Here is a 14,382-nt window from a genome sequence, read left to right as displayed (position 1 = left end):
CTGAGTCTGGGATTGGCTTGGAAGTGATGAAGAATATAACTTGCTAGTACTGTAGATTTATAGATTTCTAAGGAATAATATAAGTGACATTCAATCACCACTTTTGCCAATGAGGGTCCTCTGGTGAAAAACAACTTTTTCAGTTTTTGTTTTACCAAACTCAACCCCCCAGGGTTTTTTTTTTTTTTTGCCGAATAGTGGAAAACTCCTTTAAATGAGCATATGGTTTTAAATTAGTGGTGTTTCAGAATGAGGTAGAATCCTTAAGGTTATGATATTCAATGACTTCTTTCACTTGGGGTTTCACTAGGGCAGTGATGGCAAACCTTTTAGATGCCGAGTGCCCAAACTACGACCGAAACCCAAATATCTTTTGCAAAGTGCCGATTCGACAATTTAAACAGTAACTTATGACTCCCTGCTCTGTTACATGTTTAAATTGTATAGGCACCTGAGGATACCAATACAGTAGAAATAAGGAGAAGAAGTTTTGGATTATCATTGTAGCTTCCTTCTAGGGTTCTGGGCTTCCTGGGACTGCAAGAGGTCTTGAGTCCTGTCTGGCGAACTCTGCGCTGGGGTCATGGCACAGGTGCCCACAGAAAGTGCTCGGAGTGCCACCTCTGGCACGCGTGCCATAGGTTCGCCATCACTGCACTAGCCGATTGTTCCGGCAGTTGGTTCATAATCTTCTTCAACCCCATTGAGATGGCATAGATGGTTGAGTGGTAGGTAATGCTTGAGCAGATGGTTTCTGAGGATATCTCACCACCCATGGTTTCTTAAGTTCAGCATGAGGGTCTTTTACAGAGTCATCCTAGGTAACCCACCTTGGGAGCTTGTATGAGCCTTGAATTTTGTATTCGTAGCATCTCGGATGCTATAATCTGCCAATCTACAATGTTATTACCGGTAACCTCATGGAAATACCCCAGTTAAACCAGTTTCATGGAAATCTGTGTTGACATCTCCTTGAGTCACCTGTTCTGTCATCAGACTGCACTTGAGACACAAATGTTCTGATTGTCTAAGTTTGTCTGGAGAAGGCCGCAGACAGTGGTGGAAGATATTAGCGAATGAGTAATGATGACTTTATAAAATAAGGTTATTTTCTATTGTGTGAGGACATGTTCTACACACCTCATATTCTTAGTGTCATAGCTCAGGTCACCCTACAAGGGCTCTACAGATAACATTTATATCGAAATACACAATATATTAGAAATTATTGGCCTCCGGTGGGTCTACTCTATGATACACAATGACAGCCTCCCAATCGGGGATCGTAGCTTCTTGGGAGCCGTGGTCACCTAAGCCAAACACCAAGTTTGATCCTGGGCTGTAGATATAATTAGGAGAAAGGCTCAATATGTGTGTTGGCTCCTGTCAAACATGTATAGAGCAACCCTTTCAGGACCTTTGAAAGAACTGAACTGCCTACCCCTCCTCAGTTTTTATCTGTGAAATTATGTTTCTGGTACCATATATAAACAAAAGGTGTCAGCCCATTTAAAGGACATCTACTATCAATTTTACTGATTGTATACGGGTCCTACTAAAAAGTTCCTGAGGAACTATGGGCCTCAGGACATCTTTTAATATAACTCTATACTCATTGATTTCGACAATATAGTTACAAAAAATTATGCTAATCAGTCTGGGGTGTTCTGGCTAAATCACCAAAGCGCCTCAGAGTGCCTTGTGTTATAATTTATTCACTCGCCTTTTACGCTTACAGTCCCTCCTGGTCCGGCCCCCACCAGAGTACACAGAGCACCTAATAGGCCGGACTTGTATTGTAAGGGGGGAGGGAATAACTTACAACACGAGGCGCTCTGAGGCTCTCCAGTGACGTAGCCGAAACGCCGCAGAATGATTACGATAATTTTTATATCTCTATATTGCCATAATCCTTGCATTTATAGCTCCTTTTAGTAGGACTACTCTACCATCCGTAAAACTCATGCTCCTTTAAAAAGATATTTTTTAAAATACTATTTTTGTACAGCCCAGGACCCAAGGGAAATCATAGTCCACCCACCCCTGCTCCCATGACCGTGCAGATCTTCTTACTCTCGAAAGATGTCTACGAACACCTGTAATTTGATAAATCTGGAGCTTTCAGTCCGTCTTAGGATACCAAGATGGATTTAAGAGTGAGAAAGGAGTAAAAAAGTAGCATAATACATGCCAAAATATAGCACGATACAGCATTTTCTAATGCCTTTTGAAGTATGTTGACAGGTTAGTGACCGGTCAAATTAAGCCATTTTTCTCCTCCTAGGCTTTCGGCACAGCTTCTTGTCTCAGTGCAGATCCATTTTACATGTTCTATTTATCCTGAGAACATCATCTTTATTTCATTAATCTGCAGCCTTCATCCAGAGGATTCTTCTCCAATGCATTATTCATTTCTAGAAAAACACAGAATAACACATCTAAAAATGTACTTCATAGGAATGTCTGCTGGCAACGACTTCTCAGCTCAACCAGTCTCTGAAAGCATCTCAGCAATGTTTGTCTTGAGATTTAGTCTATTTTAAAAAAAAATCCATGGTAGTCGTGTTTGATTCTACATGTTGGGCGTTAGATGACATCTGCTGACATTACTACATGTAGTGGGGGAGCAGCTGTCCATGTTAACTTACACTTTTTGTGCAGATGATCAGGAACGGCCTGGAATTATACTGACTACATCGATATAAATCCCGATATCGTAACCAAGACCAAGGCATCAAGAACAATGTCCTCCAACCTGTGGCTCTCTATTCGCTGTCAAACTACATCCCCCCAGCATGCTCTAGGAGACAGTGCCACTCCCTATTGGTGGATAGAGATGATATCGCTCCTTCTTGGTTCTCCGAACACAGCATGGGCGAACCTGCATCCCACCAATGTGTTGGACTCCTTTGATCTTAGCTGCCGCAAAATAAAACACTAAACCACACTAAATGTATATTTAGACTACGTTATTTGAGATGTTAAAGCAGTTGAACCCAACCTTTACGGAAAACGGCTACACACAATTTTTTTTCTAGAGACCGAAGGGGTTGCCGCCCTCTCCCCACTGTGGTCCCTGGGGAATAAATTGTGTGCTTTTCCCTTACCCGTAACTAACCCAAACCAATATAATGCCCCCTTTCCTGCAGTAGCCCCTTTCTAATGTCCCCATTCCTCCAGCCTCCTCCTTATAATGCCCACGTTTAAGTGGCCTGTCCTTGTATGGAGGGGCATACAAAAAAATGAGCATTACAATACCACCATTTCTGTACCCACCCACAATGCCCCCCCCCCTTTTGTAGCCCCCTCCCTCTTTTAGTTTTTAAAAATAAAAATGAGCAAAAAAAAATCTTTATTCGCCTTCTCCCGCTCCCTCGAAGCCACAGCAGTTCTCTTCTTCTCTCAATGGTGGCTGTACACAGCACTGGAGCCTGATGATGTGATGACATCTGCAAGCCTTGGGGACCACTCCTTTAAATTATTTTTTAAATTAAAACTGTTTGAAACAAAAAACATTACTTCTTACGCACCCCTGCAGTATTTTCAGTCTTTGTTCACAAGCGGCTATCAAGTGATTGCCGAAGCCAATCAGTGGCCACGTGTTATTCGACTTGAATTCAATACTCAACAGGAGCCATGACAGTAGTAGTACGGCTTAAACCCGGGGGTAGAGTCCATGCCACAAATGTCCAAGGTTGGATTGCTCCTTTATTTCAGAAATAGGACTAGGACAGCATCTTCTTTAGTTTCCCAATTATAAAAGTTGACTGACACTCAATCAGTGGTCGGCAACTAGAGGGATTGTCATATCTTAAAAGAGATTACCTAATTTACAATAAAGGATAATTTTTGGGGGGCTGGCCATTGGTAAATCCCAAGAATAGGAGCCTGCAGGTCCTGTGAATCTGCCCTATAGAAATAGAAGGATATTGCACATTCTCGACCCACTCTCCATTCACTTCCATGGGACTGTAGGATGTAGCCATACTGGAAGCATCATAGAGGTGAATGGAGTGTTGAGCATTCATATGAAGTTGTACATGGAAATTGTGTAGTCACCTGGTGTGTCTCAATGATCAGATCCCTGCAATCAGAATCTATATTTATGTAAAAGTCCCCACACCCCGTCATAACTATAGGACAGTGTTGGCGAACCTTCTCTGTGGGCACCTAGGCCATCACCCAAGACAGGACTTATGGCATTCTGTGCTCAGTGCTATGTTAAAGTAAGACATCCTGCCATGGCTGCATTATTATTGGAGCTTCTGCTCTGAGGCCTAATTATAATAATTCCTTTATTTATATAGTGCACACAGATTACACAGTGCTGCACCAGTCCCTGTTCCCAATGGGGCTCACAATCTAATCAACCTACCAGTATGTTTTGGAGTGTGGGAGGAAACTGGAGAACCCGGAGGAAACCCACACAAACACGGAGAGAACATACCAGTCAGATGTTGACTTGGATGGGACTTGAAACCAGGACCCCAGTGCTGCAAGGCTGTAGTGCTAACCACTGAGCCACGTGCTGCCCCCTGCATGTCTATCTGTTCAGGGGACCATGGTGGAAAGCTACAATAAAAATCTGAATTTCTCCTCTTTCTTTCTACTGTATTAGTGTCCTTAGGGCGCCAATACGACCAAAAGCTGTGACATAACAGGGAGCAATAAACTTAAATTGACATATTGACAAGTGGGCTACAATAATCAGCTGTAACAGTTATCACAGGTGTCTGTAATGAAGCTTTATTATTAATCCTGGTTCTTATGACAACCCAACATTTTTAAAATCCAATTATTACAGAGACCAAAAAAAGATTTGTCTGCAGTTACAATTCTAAAATATACAATTCCGACTTACATACAAATTCAACTTAAGAACAAACCTACGGAACCGATCTTGTACGTAATCCGGAGACTGCCTGCAACTGAAAACTAGTAGATAAATTCTCCATTTTACCAACTGTAGGACTTGCCCGGTTTGGAGTAGATAGCCCTCCGGCCCGAGCGCTTCCTGCTGTTCTCCGCATTCTTGCCTACAATCTGCTGTCAGGATTTGTGTACAATTGCAAGTTTTTTTTATTTTCGCCCAATAGTGAAACTTTCCATGACTTCAGGAGAGCACATCTTGTTTAAATTCCATCCAGTACATACTGGTTCTCAATGCGGCACGTCGCTCACACTGGATTTCTTTTATGATGCATGCATGTGGAACAGGAGCGAGAAAACCTGTTTTTCATTCATTCGGAGCCACCCCTGTGAGCCGCTCAGAGGTAATTGGAAATAATGCCTGTCCTGGGGTTCGGGCGGCATTGACCTGTCACATGACAAAGGGTCTTGTTTCAAGGGGGAACCTGAATGGCTTATTGCTATGGGGCCTACGGAAATGAGCGTCCTACAGAATATGGATATGCATGGGGTCTAATAAATTCAAACTTTTTTTTTTTTTAATAGAATAGATCAAACATCAAAGTTGTAACCAAATTTCCCTAAATTTCCATATAAATGTAACCACATCTATAAGGGGCCTGATACCCCCCCCCCCCCCCCATACGAACTGATCAGGTATAATTATTATGCATATTTGAGTCATTATGGTTACTGCATTGCTCCCCCTGACCCATAACTTTTTGAAAAAAATCTTTTTTTTAACATTTTTAAATAAACTTAATTTTATTTTCTAAATTCAGTAGGTTCTGTAGGTTTGTTCTTAAGTTGAATTTGTATGTAAGTCGGAAATGTGTATTTTATAATTGTAACCCCAGACAAAAATTTTTTGGCCTCTGTGACAATTAGATTTAAAAAATGTTGAATTGTCATAAGAACCAGGATTAACAATAAATCTTAATTACAGACACCTGTGATAACTGTTATAGATGTTTATTGTAGCCTGGGACTAAAGTACAGTAGTTACCAACATCTAGAGGTCCGTTTGTAAATAGGGGTCGTCTGTAAGTCTTCTTGTTCTTAAGTAGGGGACCGCCTGTACAATTCCATTGCCAAAAATTCCATTACATTCGTGTCGAACTTGCTGCTCTGCAATCTTTATGCTTTGTGTTATTTAATATGTTACTGTAACTGCACTGACAGACAGACTAGTAGGCTTTAAAGTGAACCTGTCACCAGGAATGTAATTTTTAGCTGGTGACAGGTTTCAGTAGCCTCTACTAGGTTCAAGTCCCAGGGTCAACATCTGCAAAGAGTTTGTATGTTCTCTCCGTGTTTGCGTGGGTTTCCTCCGGGTCCTCCGGTTTCCTCCCACACTCCAAAACATACTGGTAGGTTGATTAGATTGTGAGCCCCATTGGGGACAGGGACCGATTTGGCAAACTCTGTGCAGCGCTGCGTAATCTGTGTGCGCTACATAAATAAATAATAATGCTGATTTTAAAAATTCCTTTGTCAGCATTCTGAATGATTTCAGTACTATATATTGGGGCAGATTTACTTACCTGGGCCATTCCGATCCAGCGGCGCGTTCTCTGTGGTGGATTCGGGTCTTCCGGCGATTCACTAAGGCAGTTTCTCCGACGTCCACCAGGTGTCGCTGCTGCGCTGAAGAGCATTGGAACACACTGGAGTTCACCGAGCCATCCTGGGTAAAGGTAAGCGCGTGTCCCGTAACACTTTTTTTTTTTTTAATGCGGCGGTTTCTCCGAATCCGTCAGGTTATCATTCGGCCACGCCCCTGATTTCTGTCACGTGCATGCCGATGCGCCACAATCCGATTGCGTGTGCCAAAAACCTGGGGCAATACAGGGAAAATCGGCGCAAATCGGAAATATTCGGGTAACACGTCAGGAAAATGAAAATCTGGCCTTTAGTAAATGACCCCCAATATCTTATTTCACATTACCTGGCTCACTGCCAGCAGTGTGTGTTGAGTCCCAGGGGAGGGGTAGCTGCAGTTGTTCTCAGTCTTGCAAAGTGGGTGTGGCTATTTTTCTATTTGAATAAAAACAGGTGTTTCACTTAGGTTCTGGGTGTTGGCAGTTGGGTTGGGGGTGTGGCTTAAGATTTCCAAAAATTACAAAATGACCCTACATTTTCTCTGCATCCCACCATACAGTGGAAGGAGCATCGTTGCGTGCATTATTACACAAATCAAAATCCCTACAAATCCCAATGAGGGGAAGATGCGCTTCTTCTTGCATATTTAGACGGGATGCAATGTGACTGTTTGCTATGTGGATAATATGGCAAAGATTAAAATGATCTTTACTAATACCGCTGAAGGCATGAAAGTTAGACAACATCTGTTTTGGGTTAAACATTATAATTCCATGACGTAGTGATACATGTCAGAATGCATCCATCTGCTGGAAGTCGTGTAAATACATTGATGTAAACAGGACACTTATTATAGATTACCATGAACTGTAATAATCCCATTAGTAAGATTGTGTGCGAAGACCAATGCGGCCGGTGTTTATCCGCAGCCTCGGCCAGAAATATTGAGTGCAAGTTGAAGATTTGTCATCAGATCTAATTGCATCTATTAACATCTTGATTCCCGATTGTGCTTTTTATAGGAAGAATTGGATGATATATCGTGGATCGTGGTCCTTTTTAGGTAGAGATTTACTCTGTGATGGGGAGGTCTGTATTATACAGGCATGGGACTGATGAACGGCAAAATTAGGCAACTCCCTATTCTGTATTGGGTGATCCTTTGCCACCAACTCCAATCCTTGCATCCTTGAATAGACCCTAAACTGTTGAATTTCTTCTCTAGTCCCTACTGTCCCCAAACAAACATAGTTGAGTTTAGTTTCAGCACCCAATAAGTCCGATGGGTGGTCCTTGGTTGGCACATCCAAAGGACAATAGAGCCACTCTTGATAAAATCTTCATGCATGACTTTTAGTGCTGGACCTTTTGGTGGCACCTGACCACTACAGCCAATAAAAATTCTTTATTTATAGCGCAACCCAGATTATGCAGCGCTGCACTGAGCTTGCCAAATTGGTCCCGGTCCCCAATGGGCTCACAAACTAATCAACCTACCAGTATGTTTTTGGAGTGTGGGAGGAAATCCACACAAGCACGGAGAGAACATAAAAACTCTTTGCACATGTTGACCCAGGGACTTGCACCCAGGTCCCCAGCACTGCAAGGCTGTAATGCTAAACACTAAGCCACCATGCTGTCCCCTTATCAGATGTGATGTTCTGTTCTAGTCCTCAAGCTCAGCCATTGATTGGCTGTGGCGATACGAAGCCTCCAGAGGTCGTAAACATCAGGGAAGGTCCAGAGCTTGGTCACTTGCAGGGATATGAGTTATGTTTTATTGTGTTACTGCTGGTTGACTATGTGGGCTTTAAAATAAAAGGAAATTATCTCGGACAATCCCTTTAAGTATCACAACACAGATTCACATCAATGCGTTTTCTGTGAAATCCAGGATAGGATGTTTCCCTTTTCTAGCAATAGGCAATCTTTATAATGGCTTTGCCTTATGGCAAGAGGCAACTTCTGTTGACCCAAGAAAGGGTTCGCACTACTGCCTTATTATGGAGGACCTCTCTTATCCTCCATAACGTATATGGGGGGTTTTATCATGGCTTGCATCCATGAAGAAAGACATGCAAGCCATAACTTAGTTGCAATTGTGACTATTTCGCCTTCTACGCCGGTTGGCCTGGGAGAGGACATTACCAAGGTATGCAGTGGGCCGGTGCGGGGACTACCAGAGTCATCAGGGAGATACTTCAATTGACCCTTCTAACAGATAGGAATTATCGAAAGTAGAGAACCTCAGCAGTAACCGGTTCCTGGTCATACCTGATGACATGTGATCATAGCTCAACTCATGACAAAGCCTAAAAGATAAACAGGATGTATAGGACTTCTCACAACTGCACCACAACCACGGAGGAGTGTAAAACACACTATAAAGTAATAAAAACATAAACCACTCACCTTTCGCAACAGACTATCAAAAACACCTGGTGACAGATGTATGTTACATAATACTAGACGCACACAGCGAGATCTCCCTTTGTGCCTACTCGCCTCTGACAACTGGAGAATAGGTGCTGACCATGCGCCTCCGTGACCACAGTCTCCATAACCTCCTACATCCAGCAGGATCATATGTGGTGGCGCAAGTACTATAGACATCCATATGTACATCCATATAAAAAGGTCTGACATCCATATGTACTATAGACATATATAATACTATAGTAATATATACTATAGAACTATATACTATAGTATAAATATATGTACTATAGACATATAGCCATATATACATCCAGCGGGATCATATGTGGTGACGCAAGTACTATGTCACATGTATACATATAGTGCACACACATATACAATGTATATACATACTGTATATAATACATATACATATACACATAATCTGCATACACATACCAATATACACACATATACATACAATATATACATACTGTATACAATACAAACACATATAAACATTCAATGTATACACATACCAGTACATAGACATATACACATACTATGCATACACTTACCAATACATACACATACAGTGCACACACATATACACATACAATGTACATACACACTGTATATTATACATACACATATACACATACTAAGTATATACATACTGTATACAGGGTCGGACTGGCCCAGCGGAGGACCGAAGAATCCTCTGGTGGGCCCCAGCACCTGGCTCTACGGCAGGGGCCTCTTTCCCGAATAATACATATATACACTCACCGGTACAGGTACACCTGTCCAACTGCTCGTTAACACTTAATTTCTAATCAGCCAATCACATGGTGGCAACTCAGTGCATTTAGGCATGTAGACATGGTCAAGACAATCTCCTGCAGTTCAAACCGAGCATCAGTATGGGGAAGAAAGGTGATTTTGAACGTGGCATGGTTGTTGGTGCCAAAAGGGCTGGTCTGAGTATTTCAGAAACTGCTGATCTACTGGGATTTTCACGCACAACAATCTCTAGGGTTTACAGAGAATGGTCCGAAAAAGAAAAACATCCAGTGAGCGGCAGTTCTGTGGGCGGAAATGCCTTGTTGATGCCAGAGGTCAGAGGAGAATGGGCAGACTGGTTCGAGCTGATAGAAAGGCAACAGTGACTCAAATCGCCACCCGTTACAACCAAGGTAGGCAGAAGAGCATCTCTGAACGCACAGTACGTCGAACTTTGAGGCAGATGGGCTACAGCAGCAGAAGACCACACCGGGTGCCACTCCTTTCAGCTAAGAACAGGAAACTGAGGCTACAATTTGCACAAGCTCATCGAAATTGGACAGTAGAAGATTGGAAAAACGTTGCCTGGTCTGATGAGTCTCGATTTCTGCTGCGACATTTGGATGGTAGGGTCAGAATTTGGCGTCAACAACATGAAAGCATGGATCCATCCTGCCTTGTATCAACGGTTCAGGCTGGTGGTGGTGGTGTCATGGTGTGGGGAATATTTTCTTGGCACTCTTTGGGCCCCTTGGTACCAATTGAGCATCGTTGCAATGCCACAGCCTACCTGAGTATTGTTGCTGACCATGTCCATCCCTTTATGAGCACAATGTACCCTGTAACATCTGATGGCTACTTTCAGCAGGATAATGCGCCATGTCATAAAGCTGGAATCATCTCAGACTGGTTTCTTGAACATGACAATGAGGTCACTGGACACAAATGGCCTCCACAGTCACCAGATCTCAATCCAATAGAGCATCTTTGGGATGTGGTGGAACGGGAGATTCGCATCATGGATGTGCAGCCGACAAATCTGCGGCAACTGTGTGATGCCATCATGTCAATATGGACCAAAATCTCTGAGAAGCTTCCAGCACCTTGTTGAATCTATGCCACGAAGAATTGAGGCAGTTCTGAAGGCAAAAGGGGGTCCAACCCGTTACTAGCATGGTGTACCTAATAAAGTGGCCGGTGAGTGTATATACACATTCTATGGATACACATAATACATACACATATACACATACTATGCATAAACATACCAATACATACACATATACACATACAATGTATATGCATACTGTATATAATACTTACACATACTCTGCATACACTTACCAATATGAACACATATACACATACTACGCATACCAATATATACAGTGCACACACATATACACATATCCACATACAATGCATATACATATAATGCATACACTTATAAAGCACATACAGTGCTTTCACTATGCACATACCATTTGTATAAACACATACAATACATATACATCATACACAAACATCTACTGACTAGGCACACAATGCATATACACATACATATACATATATATAGATCTCCAAAACAGCATGATGTCTTCTTGGCATGAAGTGGTTAGTATCTACCTAAAGTGGTTCACGAATGGACAACTAGTCCAAGGTACCCAAAGCTCATCCCGGCTGCTTCATTTGGTCTGATCCCAAAGATTAGATAACAAAGCTGGGAAAGATAATTCTGTCTTTGATACAACAGACAGGACATCACAGCTTGCTGCAAATGGGGCTGTTACCTGCAGACCAGACAGAACACACCTTTTGACCTGTCCACCATCAAATGGGCACATGAATACCAGGAAGGACTATGAAGCAGTCCAAGTCTTATTGGCCATCATATGGATAAGGAGGTAACACCAGGATATGTTCTGGACAATGTTCTCCTGGGAAACCTTGGCTCCTGGCATCATTTGGATGTTACTTTGGCACTTACCATCTAATTAAAGAGTATATAAATCAATTACCACCTTCTTGGTAGACGAATTCTCTAATGGCAATGGCCTCTTTCTGCCGGATTATGTTCCCTACCACAATACAAATAGTGACCAGGGATGAGGAGAAGACACGCTGACAGAGGCAGTGGGATGTCCTGGTTGATGTTCTTCTAGGTAACTTTTGTTCCTGGCATCATGTGGATGTTACTGCAACATGCAACACCTACCTAAGCACTATATACATCAAGTACTATCTACATGGAAGCAGTAGTATCTAATGTCAGTATAATGCCCCATACCACATTACCAATAGCGACTAGGGCGGTGTGAGGAACATGGTCCTCTGCTCTGTGGGATCTGCTGGGAAAAAAAAGTCTGATCCATGAAGACTGCATACTGCACTTTCATGTCCTGGTGTCCCTGACCACAGGACCTGTGAGAGACCTTCAAAATATTCAGCACCCACTGCTCACTGCTGAAATTTGTATCCTAAGTCCTGTCTTTTGCTGTGTCTGTACTGCACTAATACACATATTGTGGCCCCCAGCTCCCCCTCACATTGTGGCCCCTTATATTTTGCCTCTAGCTCCTCCTCATATTGTGCTTAGCTCCCCCTCTTACTGTGCTCCCAGCTCCCCTAATATTGTTCCCCCATTCCCCCTCATTCTATACATCCAACTCCCCCTCATACTATACATCCAACTTCCCCTCATACTGTGCTCCCAGCTTCCTCTCATATTGTGTCCAGCTCTCTCATGCTATGTTCTCCCAACTTCCACTAATATTGTGTCCCCCTCTTTGCTGCTTAATAAAGCCTCTTCCCATTCTCCTGCAGCAGCAGAATAATAATAATAATTCTTTATATATATAGTGCACACAGATTACGCAGTGCTGCACAGAGCTTCCCAAATCAGTCCCTGTCCCCAATGGGGCTCACAATCTAATCAACCTACCTGTATGTTTTGGATTGTGGGAGGAAACCGGAGGAGCCCCACGCAATCATGGAGAGAGCATAGAAACTCTTTGCAGATGTTGACCTGGATGTGACTTGAACTCAGGACCCCAGCGCTGCAAGGCTGTAGTGCTAACCACTGAGCCACCATGCTGCCCTATCTGCTCCTCTCCTCTTCTGCTGTGTGCAGTACTGAAGCCAGCAGGAAGGATGACATTATATTATCGCATCTGACGGCTTCCTGCACGCAGCAGCAAAGGGATGGTGATAGATGGGACAGAGTCTAAAATCTGTGACTGTTCTGCTGAATCCGGGACGGTTGGGAGGTATACTTAAAGGAAACCTACCATTTGATTTCATGCATTATGAAGCAAACATACCTTGAGAATGCTGTAGCTACACTGATGCAGGATCATATCTTTGTTAATCCCTGAGCTGAGTGGTTTTTGATAAAACAGATATAACATTATGATAATGAAGCCCTGTCCCTTCTATGGCTCCTTCAGCGCTTGGTTCAGCGCTTCTCCTAACATGTGAGTTTTTCTCTGCTGGAGAGGATGATGCAATCCCTCTTCTCTCTGCCAGACAGAATAATCAATTGCTGCACTATTCCCCAGCTGCTTCGTATGAGTGATCCAGCTCAGGTTTATTAGTCATGCTTGACTAACCTCCATTTGTAATTTCAAGCTGTGTGATCTAGGCAGCCATGCTGACCCAGCTTTCCCAAGGTCCTGAATGTTATAATTGTTTTTTTCAGCAAAACCACTCAACCCAGGGATTAAAGATATTATCCTGCATCAGTGTAGCTACAGCATTCTCAAGGTATGTTTGCTTCATAATGCATCAAATCAAATGGTAGCTTTCCTTTAAGGAGCGATAGGTCATGCCTTGATAGGTCACTATTGTTTTGTTGGCACAAGATGGACCTACGCAAAATTCTGGACGTTGCTGCTGATATACTGTGACATCATATTCCTACAGGACTGTACCCCCTATAGCTACACCCCTTGTTTCCCACCATTCGCATATCCTACGACCCAGCAAATTGACTGTTCTGGTCTCAAGGAAAACCTTGATAACAATTGATTCACAATCTAAAAGGAAAACAAATGCCGGTACATTTTTTTTTGCCCTTTTGTATCATCGCTCCTCCATTGTATTTGTTTTTTCCCTCTTTTCTTTTCATCACTTTAGCCGACGATTTAGACAAGTAGAACATATTATTGTGTCAATAACAAAACCCGGGAATTGCTGTGTTATCCGGCTAAACGAATCCATTCCTCGGAGCTCATTTCTCTTGCACTCCGGTCTATGCGGTGACATTTTATAACACGCACTTTCTCTCTTCTTTTTTTTGGGGTTGGTTAATTGCGTAGTTAATGCTTTAGAATGTAAGGCTCCGTTCTCTCTCGCTTCAGCCGTTTCCATGACTATGAGTGAATGTGCTAAAGAAATCCTTCCACTGTTTTGTGACCTCTTCCCAGTCTTTTCCACTCAAGGCTTTTTTTTTTTTTTGCTGTTGATAGACAGAAGGGGACAATAACAATTGTGTGACAGGGAGGCGTGGGAGAGCGCGCTTACTGGAAGAGAGTGGAGATGAGATGCTGTTCTACTGTGTGACCCACTCTAACTCAAAGTTCTCATTTCTCTTTTGTTCCAAACACTTTTTTTTTCTCCTCCAATTCTGTACAACATGAACCATTAAAAGCAGAAAGAAAGAAAGAAGCCAAG

General features: G+C 42.7%; 1 long non-coding RNA gene across 1 annotated transcript in view; it reads left to right on the top strand.

Annotated features, from left to right (window-relative positions):
• Positions 1-5,164: 5,164 nt before the first annotated feature.
• Positions 5,165-14,382, top strand: part of LOC140120421 (uncharacterized) — a 75,840-nt gene continuing 66,622 nt past the window's right edge. Inside the window, exon 1 of the long non-coding RNA XR_011853778.1 lies at positions 5,165-5,273. This is a non-coding gene — a long non-coding RNA (uncharacterized lncRNA). The remainder of the gene's footprint in view (positions 5,274-14,382) is intronic.

This window comes from Engystomops pustulosus, chromosome 3, assembly GCF_040894005.1.
Source record: "Engystomops pustulosus chromosome 3, aEngPut4.maternal, whole genome shotgun sequence".
Lineage (NCBI taxonomy): Eukaryota > Metazoa > Chordata > Amphibia > Anura > Leptodactylidae > Engystomops > Engystomops pustulosus.
The sequence above is the reverse complement of the archived record's forward strand: the minus strand, read 5'-3'. Positions and strand labels throughout refer to the sequence as shown.